General features: G+C 41.7%; 1 protein-coding gene across 2 annotated transcripts in view; it reads right to left on the bottom strand.

Annotated features, from left to right (window-relative positions):
- LOC309713521 (zinc finger MIZ domain-containing protein 1-like) overlaps positions 1 to 15,413 on the bottom strand; it is a 110,025-nt gene that overhangs the window by 51,381 nt on the left and 43,231 nt on the right. Inside the window, exon 3 of one of the 2 annotated variants that reach the window (XM_082545210.1) lies at positions 9,742 to 9,867. The exons of the other annotated variant lie outside the window; for it this stretch is intronic. The gene's annotated coding sequence lies outside the window, so the exon portion shown is untranslated. The remainder of the gene's footprint in view (positions 1 to 9,741; positions 9,868 to 15,413) is intronic. 2 annotated transcript variants of the gene reach the window in all.

Genomic DNA, 15,413 nt, shown 5'->3' with positions numbered 1-15,413 from the left:
CTCTTTTTTTTAAACTGGTTGAAACAGCTTCCTTAGAGATGCTACTGTGCTACATGTGCTGCGACAGAGCTAATAGGGTAAGGTACTCTAGTGGATAAACGACTTCCAAACAACTCAAAATTTGTTTTATCTCTGTAAATAAAAGATGGTAATCAACATAAACACTATCTGTCACATCTGTGGGACACTGAACTAGCCTTGGGCTATATGCACGCTGCCCTGTGATTGGTAGATTGTGTTAGAGCTTTGCATAGCCTGTGTGTAAAATGTGTTCTCACCATTTAAGGCTGAAAAATGTTATTTAGACTATTTTATCTACATTTTATTCAGAAATGATGTATATGTATGCTCACGTATAAGGCAGAGTATGTAGCCGAAATAAAAAGGCCAATGCATTAAAGCAATTAACATTTCATAAAACACATATGTGTGCAATTTGCAGTGTAATTTGCTAGGGTGATACAATGGTATATAAATGTCGCAGACAGTATAATAACTAAACCGACACCCCTGTATGTAATATCCAGACTGGTTTATGTGGCACTGTGGTGTGTTACTGTTCCTGTCATGCAGCCTCCCTGCCTGGGGTCAGCACGGCGCTACAAAAGGTCAACCTCCTAGTAATTTGTTTCGCTGCCGCCCCATCACCGACCAAACACAGGGCATTGTATCAGGTAAACCAATTATTATCTGACATGAATCGGAGAGCAGAGAGGTCCCATACGACCGTTTCCTCTATTATTAGCAAAATGTCTCTTTCTTCCAGCAAAAAGGCGCCTTGTCTCTGATTCCCAGCATGTCTTTGCAGCTACTTATCAGCTGCCAAGTGACTCATTTACCTACAATGTGCAATTCTGTGTGAGATTTAAAGGTAATTTAACCTACATTCAAGACGAGAAAAGAAATTAAGCGATGCCGTTTCTCTCGCTCTCGTTTTACCTCCCTCTTCCTGTCTCCAAAGCATAAACAGCAGTCAAAACTGAGAGCTTTCTCCTGCTTAGTATTCAGCTCTAATTCTCCTGGGTGGACACCCCACTGTGTAGACAATCTGCATTTTGATTGGTGTACACTGGAAGTTTCCGCAAGGCTCTTTAAAAAGCCGCTACGTTGGAAAACAACATAGGACAGCCATTTAGAGATGCATTTCTAAGAATATTTAGCAGACTGTTCAGTGGGAATAGCAAATAACTTGGCGAGATTTATCTTGTTTCATTAAACAGAACCAGCACTGACACGAGGATATGATCTGAAACCGATCATTTGTTGCGCCGCGACTGTGTTGGCCAACATGAAAATGCCAGCGATATATAACCCTTTCAGAGAGTCATTTGTACAATCTCTCCATTAGGAGCCACTTTGTTCCTGTAGCCCCTCTGGCCTCAAACCAGGCTTCAGCCTCCGATGGCTGTAGTCATGGCAACTGCCTTCATTGTACACTTGCAAATAATGAAGACAATGTGTTTTCCATTTAGAAGAGCTTTTTTTAGTGCACAAAGATATGGAGAGTCCATCCTGACTGTTTCATTAAGGGGGCTTAATAACGCGATTCCTTCTGCTGGCTAAACTGTGCGAGCTGAATCACAGATTAAATTGGCCTGGTGGGACGCGAGTCAATACCGATGTTCACGATTTGATGTTCGACAGCTAAACTTGGAAAAGTTGTTTTTCTTTCTGGCCTCGGTGGACACGAGCGTAGTAAGAAGAAACATCAAAGAACAGAGGAGCGCCACAGGCAAATAAATTTGTATCTTGATCACACGAAGTGAAAAAAAAAGTACTAGAGAGGCAGGCAAATGAAAAGTAGAAGAATTGCCTCTCGCAGGTATTTGATACCCTGTTGATTTTAGCTGACTTTAAGCAGTTTAGGCTGTTTTGAAACTTTTTACATGATTCTTCAAGTTTCACAAAATCTGGAACTTATTTTCATGTTTTAACCAACAGCTCTGTTAACAATCATATCATAAATTTCCCAGAAACCAATACCTGCTGACATCTACAGTAGCTTTCTTAAATGATTTCTCAACTTTGTCACTTTATTTTGAGAATTCACAACTGCTAAATAGTGCCACAAGGTGGTGCCTCATTCCAGTTTGTTTAGTTGAGGTGGCACTGAGAGTTGTAAACAGGCACCACGCTAGATTCTGACTATGCATGACTAGCAACTGTACCGATCAGAGATCTGGCGATGTATGATTGATATTCAGCACCATAAAAAGATAGAAGAAGAAAAAGAAAGCAGTGTGGAAGTTTCCTTATCTGTTTGGGTAAAGATCACAAGCTAAAAAAATAGCGCCAGTGCTCAAGCTAGGCAGCAGACCAGCACATTGCTAGTTAACACTAGAACAGGGTCATTTTGAGCCCTTGGCATTTTAGTGCTCATGTAACACTGTTAAAATAAAAGCCTCTCATTTCATTTTTTATGACTTTTCCCAAAAGGTTTTATTCATAATTCGCACACAGTGAATATTGGGGTGTGTGGAATAAAAAGAAAACCCCCCCCAAAACATTATAACCACTTATACCTAGAACCACAGAGAGAATCATTTAGACATCCATCAACGTTTGATGTGCCTGCTTGCCTAGCAACACGTATTGTTTACACACATTTTGTGTGATGGCTGCTATAAAATGAGACCGATCTAGCTAGATGTGATTGATAGATAAATATATATAATCAGTGCAGGGTTGGGCAGGTCAGGGATGGGCTGTTGAGCCATGGCAGAGTGGGGAAGAGTGTATGACAGGACGCGTGGGGAACTGGGCGGGTTGCTGGCAGAGCAGCAGGGGAACCATAGCTGAACTGGGCCAGAGTGTGGAGAACTAATTGGAGCAAAAGAAAGAATTAAATCTGGGTTTCAGGCCTAAATTATTCAGACATGTTAGGTATTGTGTTGCTTATTATACTCGTTATTTTATATTCCATTCTAATATATACAGACGTCCTAAAACTTAATATTAAGGTCTGACCTTTTAGAGGCTACCAGGCGTCTATTTCATCTGATTTCTACATTTAGGTCTTTTACCCTAATGGGATATTTAGAATTAGAAGGAGGTGGTGGGTGCAGGGGATGTTGCTCTTAACACACAACACAGCAAATTTATCCCCAGTTCTTGATTGTTCTCTCGTAGCTGAACTACTTTAAAAAAGTCAGTTTTCTTCAGATATTTTTAATTAAGATACAACATCATATGCAACACCTGTTTTCTCGTATCTCTAAATAAAGTAATTAGGATTTTTTTTTAAACTTGTTTCATGATGCAGCAGGTTTTTCAGACCTTGCTGCAGAAACGTTGCTGGTTTAAAACCTCTCACAGTTTTTGAAGATACTGTTACCATAGTCATCACAACAGACACAGTGGCCAAAGCTGTGGAAATACACCCAAGTTGTAATAATTAGGAATAGTCCTTTAACTAAGCACTTCCTGCATTAATGTTACTGCTGAAAACAGTAGCAAAAACTCAACAAGCATAACTAATTTTCAGACAACGCAAAATCCAAATCGGGAATAACGGGCATGCTTGTAAATTAGTGTTAGTTTTGTGAACATGTGCAAACACACAAGCACACACACACACAAAGAGAGCGTGGAAAGAATGGAAAGAACTTGAGGGGCAGGAATCTCCGTTCCACTGTTTATAGGGAAAACTCCCTGTAAGCTGAGCCAGCTTTCCGGGCCAAAATTAATTCAAGAGTTTTACAAATCACTAGACAGGAAACATGGCGTTGTTCTTCACTTCCACTTCTTCTCCTCTGCAGCCCCTGTAAACATTCTTTTGATTTGCTGTGTTGTTTGCTCGCAGGGAAAACACACAAAGCAGATAGTTACTCTAATTCCTTGATGACAACAGTTTATCTTGCAGAGTGGAGCGCGTTTCATAGAGTGTGCTGTGGTGCTTCGCGTGGTGTTTGTGTTAACACAAAACCCTGTAAAGACTATTGACTGGAAGTGCTGCTGTCAATAGAAATCCTATGATTTCTATTCTTGCTGTTGCGGAGCTTTGTGAACCTACAGTCTGGGGACTCTGTTCTCCTGCTTCCCTGACAACACAGCAAGTAACCTTTATGAAAAAATATTTAAAAAAAACCAAAACAAGGGCACCACAATACCACTTCAGAGCAGTTTTGTTGCTACAACAAACAAAGCAGTAAGCTCTGGCACTCCTGTGTGTGCGGGAGCCACAGTGCACTGTGATTGATATACAGGAGATAAGACGCTGTTTGACTCCCGAATCCGCCTCCAATCGCGCCGTCCCTGTGACGCAATGGCCGTACGTTATCTCTGCCACACACAACCCGCGCTGCTGATAGGCGAGGCAGAACCGCTCGTATCGAACACTTCCGGAAGAGTTTCTTGTTGAATAAATGAGCCACTTATACAAAATCTCTATTAACAGTATTGAGGTGCTTTGCTGATAGTCAGCGCAGACAACGACAGCAATTCAAACACTGAACAAAGACAAGCGCATTTGGAAAAAATGCTAAAATCAATTAACAAATCCATTAATAATCATCATAACTTCTAAAACGTTTTCTTGTTTTGGAACTTGTGCACTATCTTTAAAAATCTTACGGCCCTAGCATTAAACTATTAACCCAAATAGACTGCTTGATAATAACAGCAATCCCTTCTTGCAGCCAAATTTTCACCACGGATGCTGAAAAATGTAGAAAATCCACTTCAGCCCCTAGCTGCTCATTACCTGCTGATTGTAAACCAGCACAAGGAGTTTTCATGGAAAGCTTGCATGATTGGTACACTTCAGCTCAATACACCGCATGTATTTTTAATGAGACAAGCCTTTTTGATAGAGCGAGATTGCTAGCATGACTGATGATGCATTACATCTCAACTGGGTATTTGAGAAATCTTTTATGTGGGAGGCTTTATGTTTTGAAGTGATCGCAAATAATGAATTAGCTTTTAGTCATTTGTGGTCCCAAGGCAAAAAGAAGAGGAAAAAAAAGACTCTTCAGAAATCATTTATGCTTGTGATGGACACCGGATTGCTGGACACTTTTAAGTGCAGTCTCTTAGCTCCCTGTGGAGATCTAAGTTAGTCATTTGTCACCTTGTGGTAGTGCTGAACACATCCTTACGAGGCCCTGCCCAACGCAGAGGCTCGGCTAATGCTTCTTACTGGCTCTCAATGCCATTGCTTCGCACACATACACACACCGCCACATGATAAAACCACAAGCACTGTTCAAGCACTTTAGAGAGATGACACGAGAGGACACAGTGTTGCTAAAGGTTAAAGAAAGCACAACAAATATGAAGACTGCAGGAGAATTTTGATTAATGCTAGACCTCCGCCATACACTCAGAGGTGCACACATATTCCCAAACCACCACCAGAGAGGGACAGAGGCTGCACTGAACCTCTAAGAGACCACCAGGTGTGACCTATTCATTATTTACCAACATAGGCAGGCTAGCAGCATCTGCACGCTGTGCACAACCCCTTGCTTTTTGTAGGGGAAATGTGTCGGGATCAGATGGGGAGAGGGCACCTTTGTGGATACACATCTTTGTTCACACACTGCCTGCCTGTCACCCTGCAATGCTCTTCGCAGCAGACAAAACGCATCTATGATTGTTCACAGCTATAAAGACAGTTCCAAAGGTCCAGAACAGTGGCAGCTGAAGAAATCTATGCAGACTAGTACAATTACTAATTTCCACAAAGGCACGATCGCACAACTAAACATTTAAGTGCCTCTCCATATGGTTACTTTCTGGGAGTTCTGTGGGGCGATAAATACGCATCTTGTCGTATTAGCTTGGGTGGGAGGCAGCTAGCACATCCCCAGTGGAGGGGGAATATGTTGTCTGGTAACATATGTTTCATTTACTTGCCATTTTCTTCTCATCTGTTGAGGACTTAAAGGCTTTTATTTCATGTATTTCTTGTTTAGATTTAGTTTGAAATTGTGAGAGGTGGGGGGTATGTGCTTGTGCATATATGCACACACATGGATGCTAAAGTAGGCACATACAGATTTCCTAAATTAACTGTGAAATAATATTTTTATAAGGAGCCTTTGCAAAGACCTTAATAACCAACTGCTTAAAGAATAAATAACAGAATGATAGTACCACCTCTATATCCTCTTCCCACAGTAAGACTTGGTAAAGGTGTTTGAAGGCATCTGGTGACAGCGGCGTATGGACCTGTTCTCCACCTTTAATTTGAATGGCCCTCCAGCTTGCAATGGATGTTCAGGATAGAACATCTTGGAATGCCAGCTGCAGTCCAAGATGGTGGTGCTGGAGTCTCTTGGTTCATGTGACCAGAGACTCATACAGCTAAATGATATCAAAGAGCACCACAGCTGCAATGTGGCTGGAGGAAGAAAACATGAGACGGAGAAGGGGAGCAACTTAACTCTAACTAAATAAAATAAAAGGCAGGGGATCGCACGCTAGAAAATCAATTTTGGAATCTGTTGTTCTATTGGAGGGGTAAAACACATAGATAAAATGTATTTGTGTGAAACAATGGATTCTAATTATAATTGTGAGTTGTCACTATGAGCAAAATAAGCACAACAGTGATTTTCCTCATCGTTAATGTAAAGCTTTCCATTCAGGCAGCTTTAAAGAACAGAAACATCGTCTTCAAAGTTGACGGTGAAGGGGAAAGCTGCGCTATGTCAGGGTGCAACACAACATAAACATGCAGCAGAGCTGATAAGCGCCTACAGATGTGTATATGACATCCCACACAACGTCAGAACACAGAGAGAAGTCAGCAAAGGTCGCTACCTGTGAGGATGGAGCGAATTCCAGCAGATCACTGAGGATATGAAATGTTGACAGATGGGAAAAAGCCTGATGTCAATAACAAATCTGAACGGGGAGGGGGGATCACCTCATATCAGTGATTACTTACGTACATTGTGGACCACCACACTTGAGATGAAAGCCTTTAACAGATCAGGTGAGATAAACAGGTGTCATTACTATGAATGATCCATTTTATCCTGTGTGTATTCGATATTCTTTTGTCTTTTGTATAACCACACCAGCAGAGATAAATGGCCCTTCCATGGACAACTTGGCAGAGGTTCACACACATCAAGGGTCATTAAGGTGGCTGACAAAAGCTTTTTTTCTTTAATGAATCTGGGTGTAAGTGTTCAGCCTCTTCTTGTTGAGACTATGTGCGTGTGTGTTTAGGTGATGCATTGCAGTGTGTGAAGAAACCTGGTTTCATTTCTTCTTGTAACACCCTAATGACTTTATTGTTTCATTCTTATCCAGCCTCCAGAAGCTATTACCATATAAACACCTGTGTTATCAAAGCACTGCAAACAATTTCCTGGATAATTTAACAAAGATGCGATTGTTGATTCCGTATGAGGTTGTGTGACTTATGAGTCTGTGTGTGTTTGTGTGCATATTTTGAGATATCTATTTTCTCAGTGAGTGTGTTTGTGTGTGGACGTTTTGAGATATCTATTTTCTATGTGAATGTTTGTCTCTGAGTGCATTTAGTTATATCCATTTCACGGTGTGTGTGCTTATGGGCGTGTGTATGTGTGTGCCTGCCTGTTTGTGTGTGTGTGTGTGTGTGTGTGTGTGTGTGTGTGTGTGTGTGTGTGTGTGTGTGTGTGGGCAGAGCGCAAACCTACTGGAACCTGGCTACAGCTGGCCACTTTTCAGCTCCAATTGTGAGGGAAAATATGTCTGAGTAACCATAAATGGAGGCTGTTTTGGTGAAGAGGGGACAGAGTGAATGCTCGGCATTAACATCATTCTTCGTGCAATCCGTATCAAAACCCTGGGTGAGGCAGACAAAAAGGGAACACTTGCATAACGTAGGAGCCTGATGTTACCCTGCAGATTTGGACCTCTAGTGCCCCCCCCTCCCCTTAGTCCTCCCTTTTTCTGTCTTTGACTCTCCCTCTGTTTCCCTCCCTGCCTCTCAGTCACAGGGGCTGGATTGTTCTGCTGAGGCTTGGCAGAGGCTGCGGATGGGAAAAGTGCAGGGGAGGCAGCTAACACTTCCTGCCTCCCTGAATCAGAGAGTTAACCTTCACTGAGGGCACAATGGCTTCTCGTTAGCGAAACCACCCCACATGCAGGCAGCCTGTCACCAGCCATGTTCCTGTTCGCTGACCACCTTTTGTGTTTCTCTGTCCTCTGTCGGACTTCATGTCCGACAGCAGCTGCACCTCAGATGAGCACAATGGAGCAGTTTTACAGTATAGCAACTAGAATTAAAAGTAAGCATTTAGTCTTTTTGAGGACTTGAGAGTGATGCATACTAGCAGACAGCAGCCTTACTTGGATTTGATATTTCGACTTGAATTGAGGTTAAGATTACAAGAGTGAAAACGAAATTAAATAATCTGCTGTGCACATGTGCATATTTGAATGGGTTAGCACTTTTGAATGGTACTATAGTCCAGTCCAAGCCACTTAAGTTGCAGTTCAGACATGCAGTCCATGTCAGTGCAGATGTGGATACATATCACGAGTTACCGTGATAGATGATGGCCAGAAAATTGTTTTTGTACAGCACTACGACTTCACAGTGAGGCTGACCTTTAACCTTTTGGATATCAAATGTCATCAGCTGACAATTTGAACCAATCAGGCATTTCATTTTTGTGGCCTGTTGTTAAATTCTAAGTGAATGTTTGTGCTGCAATCGGATTTTCTCCGGGTGGGTCCCAGTGACCTTGACCTCTGGCCAGAAAAAAATATGAGCAGCTCATCCTTGGGTCCAAGTACAGGTTAGTAACAAATCTGAAGTAATTTTCTCGATGCATTTAGGACATATGAGGTTAATATTGGGTGGATGGATATAGAGACAACACAGGAAAACAATGTCACCAGCTCACTGGAGCAGAGGCACTGAAGAATAACAAGGTATGGAGTTTAAAAACAGACCTCTGTGGCCCACTCCTGATCCTTGAAGCAAGAGACTCAAGGCTACTGGAAAAACACATCTTAGTCTCCAACTAAATTTTCAGCACAGAAGTTGCTTTGTGGGCAAAAAAGTCTAGACAGACTCTAACAAGAAAGTGTCATTTGATTTGCCATTTGACATATCAAGGAATCTCATGATGCCTGCAGTTTCAAGCACTCAGGTTTATCATCCCTACAGAAAATCGCTGTGTTACAGACCTTCTTTGTATAAATAACAGAAATAAAAACCTTATCTTCAGAGTAATAGACAACCTTAGACAACTTAGGACAAGCAAACACTATACTGTACATTCCCCAGGATGGATTACGAGACACACACACAATCTCACAGAACTACCATAGCACAAACAAGAATGATATCTCCCACCCACCACTGTAAAAAGGTCGATTCATGCTGGTGTATGTGATTGAGATAAGGGGTACAAAACAATGTGGGCTGAAGAGATGACGGGAAACAAAGCTGAATTTGTCCAGATGAGTCACAAAAGTCAACAGAAAAGAGTGAATGCAGTGGAGGTAAATGGTTTCTCCCTTGGTTTCCTCTCATTTTCACTGGCAAAAAAAGGAGCACGAGGAAGGCTAGCCTAAGAGAAAATAAAGCATTGATTTTGCACACTGCCCTCTCTAAGGCAGAGGACTCCAATCAATAGGCTCAAGTAATACTCTGCACAAGTTTAATGCTTGAGCTGTACAGAGGCAGACAACTGCTTTGTCTGGAAATTATTCCTTTTTTTAAATTGCAGTGGCATTGCTGTTTGAAAGCGAAACAAAAGTAACTAGATCTGTTTAAAGAAACCATACCCTGGACGCCGATGACCAGAAGTCTGAGACTGGTGAAGCAGTTGGTGCACGCAGATCACCGTGTGGTCAAGGGTTCATCTAAATCAATTGGGGAAGTTACATGTGTTAGCCACTTTGTACGGTCATCTGGAAGAGAAAGGGAGGAGGAGGAGATGGGGGAGGGGTTTAAGGCATCAGGAGAGAGGGTCATGTTGCAAATCAGCAGCTGACCAGAGAGATGACCTCCAGCTAAAGGTGTGACCTTTGACACTGAGTTCTAGAAAAGCTGGAGAAACAGATACTGTCACTCTCCATGAATGGAGATTGAGTCAAGATAGGCATATGCTTCTTTGAAGTAGCCACTGAAAACTACAAACTGAAGGGTCTGCAGGTGATCCAATGCCTTCCACTAACATAAACGACCCAAATAAGTCTGGCTGAGCATATGGGGAATCTGATGAACTGAAAAAACCCCCCCCAAAAACAGTTCCTCCACTTTCATTTCCTGACTCCTTGCTTTTCCTTTTAAGGTGCCTCCCAAGTTCCTTCACCACCTGTAAAACGTTAAAAAGCCTTGACCCAAAGATTTGAACACTCATTAAGCTTTTTAACGTGGAGAATTCTCTGATATCCATTCTCTCAGATGTTTCTCTCTGTGCTGACCAAATGGTATATCAAGTTCAGGAAATTAGCCAGTTCCTGTCGGGGAAAAGAAAGAAAGAAAGAAAGCCGAACAAGGCCAGTATCAATGCAACACAGCTTTTACGCCGATGCTTCTCAGGCTTCTCTTACATCCCTCGGACAAAATCAGAGAGAATCAAAGCTCATCTACTCTTTTATGTTGGCTTCAGAAACCATTTTGGTATGTTTTGTTGAAATTGAGACAGAAAATGAAAATATACAGCTGCATGCATGAATCTGAGCTTTCGCGGTGCAGTCAATTGCATGCTAGTCAAAGGGCAGACCTCTCAGCACCTTAAAAACACCTGGATATTCCTCTGGGCTAGTTCTTTGCAAATAATATGGCCATTAGGTCATTTAATATCCTCTGGATAAATTGCTTTGGACCCTCGAGACACAACTGCTGTCCACACATCAGAAACCAATCAAAGGTCTGTCCTAGTTATGGCAAAGACTCTGTCAGGCTTGAAGCCGCAACATGTCTCCAGGGAAATAGAGAGAGGCAAGATAATCAAAGACAATCCACCACTTCCTGTTCTTTATCAGCCCAAAGAATCTAAATGGGCTGTGATTAGGGCCTCGCTTTAACTAAATTTATCATAAGCAAGATTAAACTTTGAATGGCAGTGAAAGTTGACCCACTGAGTGGTCGGGTGAATGACAGCAGTATCGTTGCTAGAGCCACCACCAGCACCAGCCTGGGTTTGGCATGTCACACAACTGTGACCCCAGTCGCAGTCACAACCCACACACACAGTGTGGCTGTAGCACTGGTTGAAACACTAACCCTGCTGTTTCCATTGCACTCTTCAAACAGACAACTGGCCCCTGCAGCATGTGGTGAAAAGCGCTTTCTCGTGCATGAATAAACAAGTGCACACAAAGACAAAAATACAAGCTAAAGTGAGAAAATCGAAGTCGTTTACATGAAATTTTTTTTTTAAAAAAAACAACAACTTATCAATGAGAATTCGCCCAGTTAGCACCCGATTCTTTGCTCGAATCTGCACAGTGTCTACTTGAGCTCTGTTGACCTGCAGGCGTCGAGGCAGACCTTTGCATGCTGCAACTGAAATTAGGTTAGGAGAAGTCATTTGTCTTTGGTGGAGGGAGCACGAGGAAAAAAAGAGAGGCTAAAGAGGCCAGATTGAGCAGGAAGGCTGCAAAGGGGAAGGAGTTCATGCAGACTAACATCTGTGATATTTCTTCACTTCATACTCCTTCTCCCATCCCCCCCTCTTTGCGTGTGCCAAATGTTAAGGTGGGGCTTACAAAAGCAGCAAAGTGTGAGTGTAGTATTTTTGGTGAGTGTTGTGAATAGCGCTGATGGCCACATGTAATCATAAATTCTTAAGAGTTTGAAAAAATAAATCAATAAATCAAACGTTTTTATATTCCTACTATTAAAGTCAAAGAAACTATATAAATGTTGTTATTTGCAATCCCTAGTTACATGCAACTTATGCATCTCCATCGTGGTTTCTTGCTGCTTTGCGAATGAGAATGATGTTACAGCTCATTGCTACACTATTTTGCAAATTCAGCAGAAGGTTAGGCGAGCTTATTGATTATATGCATTTACCTTTTCACCAACAGCGAGCTCTGAAAAGCCTCTGCTCGATTTCCAACAGAAAACACTAAACATGCAAATATACTTGATATTTCTAGGTGATTGCCTTGTAGTTTAGCTGATTCTGTGGTATTAAGCTACTTGCAAGGAGGTAAGACATCTGGATATTTCAGAAACTGTGAATTTGGGTGACCTTGAATAATATTGTAGATGTTGGTGCACTAACTCATCTGTAAGAAATAATAAAAAAAACACTTTCTAAAGATGAATCAGATGATTAACCAAACACGCTGTATATTTCTTTATTGGTTTCATGTCTGTTACGCTTCATTGTTTAGACCTGCAAGCCTGAAACAGAACATAAACATATAAAACTCAGATTTAAAAGAATTTATGTAGAAGTACAGAATAAAAATACAAATATGAATAAAAATAATTCCCTGTACTGTTAATTTCTCTTTTCCACAAGTTTCCATTATTTTTTCTTCTTCACCTCTGTGCTTTGACCTCTGTAAATGTATTTATAATTGTAGTGTCTTTACCTTACAATATAAAACACCTTGAGGCGACTGTTGTTGTAATTTGGCGGTGTATAAATAAAACTGAATTGAATTGTAAACCAGTTCTACTGTTATTATTATTCTTATATTACTTTCAGTAAACTCTATGAAAAAAGTATGATGTAATGATATTTTAAAGCGTCACCACAGATGTACAGTCATTCCCACTCCTGCTCTCTTAAGTACAAGCTAATTATGAAAATTGCCCTAGAACACAACTATTGCTAGTAAGTAAGAGGTGCACGAATATCTGTGATAACTGCCAATGTTTTGTCACCATGCCATTGCTGAGTTGTTTATAAATGGAGTCTAACAGGCTAACTAGCGCAGAGTGCTAACAGCTCATCCCTCTGTCCACGGTGGGGGAAAACCTCACTTTACTCCACTATGTTGGCTCATTATCTCAGCCTCCTCTCTGGGAAAAGCAGAACCGCAAAATGCCTCAGCTTGCTTGAACAGATACTTGCAGCGTGTTGTGGGCTTGCCCCACTTTGTCTTAGATACATTACATACTCGCACACAGGTATACACAAAACCTCTGTGCCCTATCGCTTGTTAATAGGGCTTTTCTTTAGGTGGATGTAACAAGGAGCCATGCAATGCCTGGGATTTTTAATAAACACAAATAGTTGCTGTAGGAGACTATAATGGGGCAGTTTGTCTTACTTTTTAAAAACAAACATATATTATGTTTAAGTTTAATAGTAGATTTAAAATGCATATGATTTTCAACTCATTATACAATGTGCACATGCTAATATGCAAGCCCCAGTAAATGTTATTAAGCCATGTTAAGACACTTATTCACATCTGTTACGCGCTTATAGGACTACATGAGTGTAGCTAATAGCAACATGTTCATGGTTAGATTATTCATGAGCAATTATAACAGTGACTGTTAAAAGCAATGATAAAAGTCTTGATTTTTTTTTTTTAAAAAGAATTGCTTATAAAAAGTTGTTGAAAATGACTGAAGCAGTTTAACATCTTCATAACATTTGGCAAATTTGTAAGTTTAAGGAGCTTTATTCTTAGACCGTAACAATTAACTGATGATCACGCTCGTCTTAGATTAATTCTTTAGTTAATTGATTAATTAAGTAGTCATTTCAGCATTGCTAATTTGGGGCTTAAGACAATGAGTGAGCATCGCACCCTTACCCACACTGAGTGGGGGGAGGACACTATTCAGGAAGAAAATGCTTGGCCGCTGCTGCCACCTTGTTCTCGTGACTGGAAACATTATTTGTCTGCTGGCTCAGATGTTGCCTCCCGTCTCTAGGATGAGACCCCCCCCCCTCCTTTTTCCCTCCCTGTGAGCTCTTGTACCCCTCCCCCCTTCACAGTTTAGGACCCACCCTACAGGGGGGTTGAATTTAATAAAGGCTCCCTCAGCCACATGCTAAAAAGGTATGCAAATGTGCAGGTCCTTCTGTTTTCTGCTGTGTGTGTGTGTGTGTCCCACCACCACCCCCCCCAAAAACCAACTGACTGCTCTTCTCTCGGAGCCAAAGCCAAACACAGAGGGAGGGAGAAAGACAGCGTGTGAGAGAGAGAGCGAGACAGAGAGAGAGTTTGGGTGTTTGTTTTTCAGAGGGATGGATGATTTTGTTAGGACTGCTCCTGGGTATTTGATCTGAAAAGCTATTATGATCATTGCGATTAGAATTAATTACATTACGAGCTACAGGAATTGTGAAAGAGGTACTTGATGTGCCTCCTTGTAGAGAGAGGAATCATAAACGCGCACACATCTAATAATTCCTCGAGAGCGGCAAGATGAAATTAATAGCGCAACAAAATTGGCAACCTCAAGGCCATTGCTAATAAATAAAATAATAAAAATTAAACACCCTTGCATATGTGTGCTGTAAAAAAGAAAAACAAACAAAAAAATAATAATACAATATTGACTTCTCCAGTCTTCTGAAGCAGCTCCTCCTCCCACATATCAGTGATCCCTATCTAATACAAAGGCCCCAGCCTTTGCGTGGCTACCATGATGACCCGTGTTCATGAGGAGGTGAGAGCTGATCATTTTGTTCCGATGTAGTGAGCCGTGACAGGCAGCAGTGCGGGAAGGAGGTTAGGGGGTGGGGGTGCAGAGGGGAAAAGGGAGGAGAGGAAGGCCATAGAGGGACCCACCAGAAGCAGCACAGAGTAAGGCCAGACTGAGGGGACCAGCCTTTCCTGCTGCTTCCTTCCCGTGCTCTTGGCCAGCTGAGCAATCAGGTCACCTCTCTTTCCCGTGTCGCTTCTGGTCAATTGTTCTCCTCTTTCTCCTCTTTCTCTCTCCCTCCTCTCCTCCAAGTGCTACAGCCTGCAGCTGTTGCAGCTGATGTCATTTTTTGATAGGATTTTGTCTGTGCCTGCTTGTTGGTTGCTGCCTCTCTGCCTAAACAAATGCAAACACGGTGAGGGCTCATTTAAAAAGGCACATTCTGCGAACGTGAGGATCTTTCATGTGGGACACGTGGAGGGGAGGAGGAGGAGGAGCAATCGCAATGCTGCTCTCATGCAAACCCGGGATAACATGCAAATATAGATTTGTTCTTTCGAGTTCTTCCTGGTATTATCATGAAAAGATGCTCGCTTAACTATGCAACAACACAGTAAAACATTTTGTCATGCGGCCTTTCCATTCATACAAGCAACGTTTTTTTTATTCTCGATCCATAAGCACCAATGCGCTACTCACTTCCTACAACCACTGTTAAGCTCAGTTAACTTCAGTTGAAGTTAAATTTGCAAAACAATATCAAGGCTTAATCCTGGGGGTGCTTGAGGAAAATCCATGGCAGAAACTAATACAGCACTTGCTTTAAGCTATGAGGGGAGATATATAGAGGGAGTTGTGATGATGCTAGCTGACAGTTAATTCC

Source organism: Aulonocara stuartgranti (assembly GCF_965226115.1).
Source record: "Aulonocara stuartgranti genome assembly, chromosome: 8".
Lineage (NCBI taxonomy): Eukaryota > Metazoa > Chordata > Actinopteri > Cichliformes > Cichlidae > Aulonocara > Aulonocara stuartgranti.
Note: the sequence above shows the minus strand (reverse complement) of the source record. Positions and strands in the feature narration are given on the sequence as shown.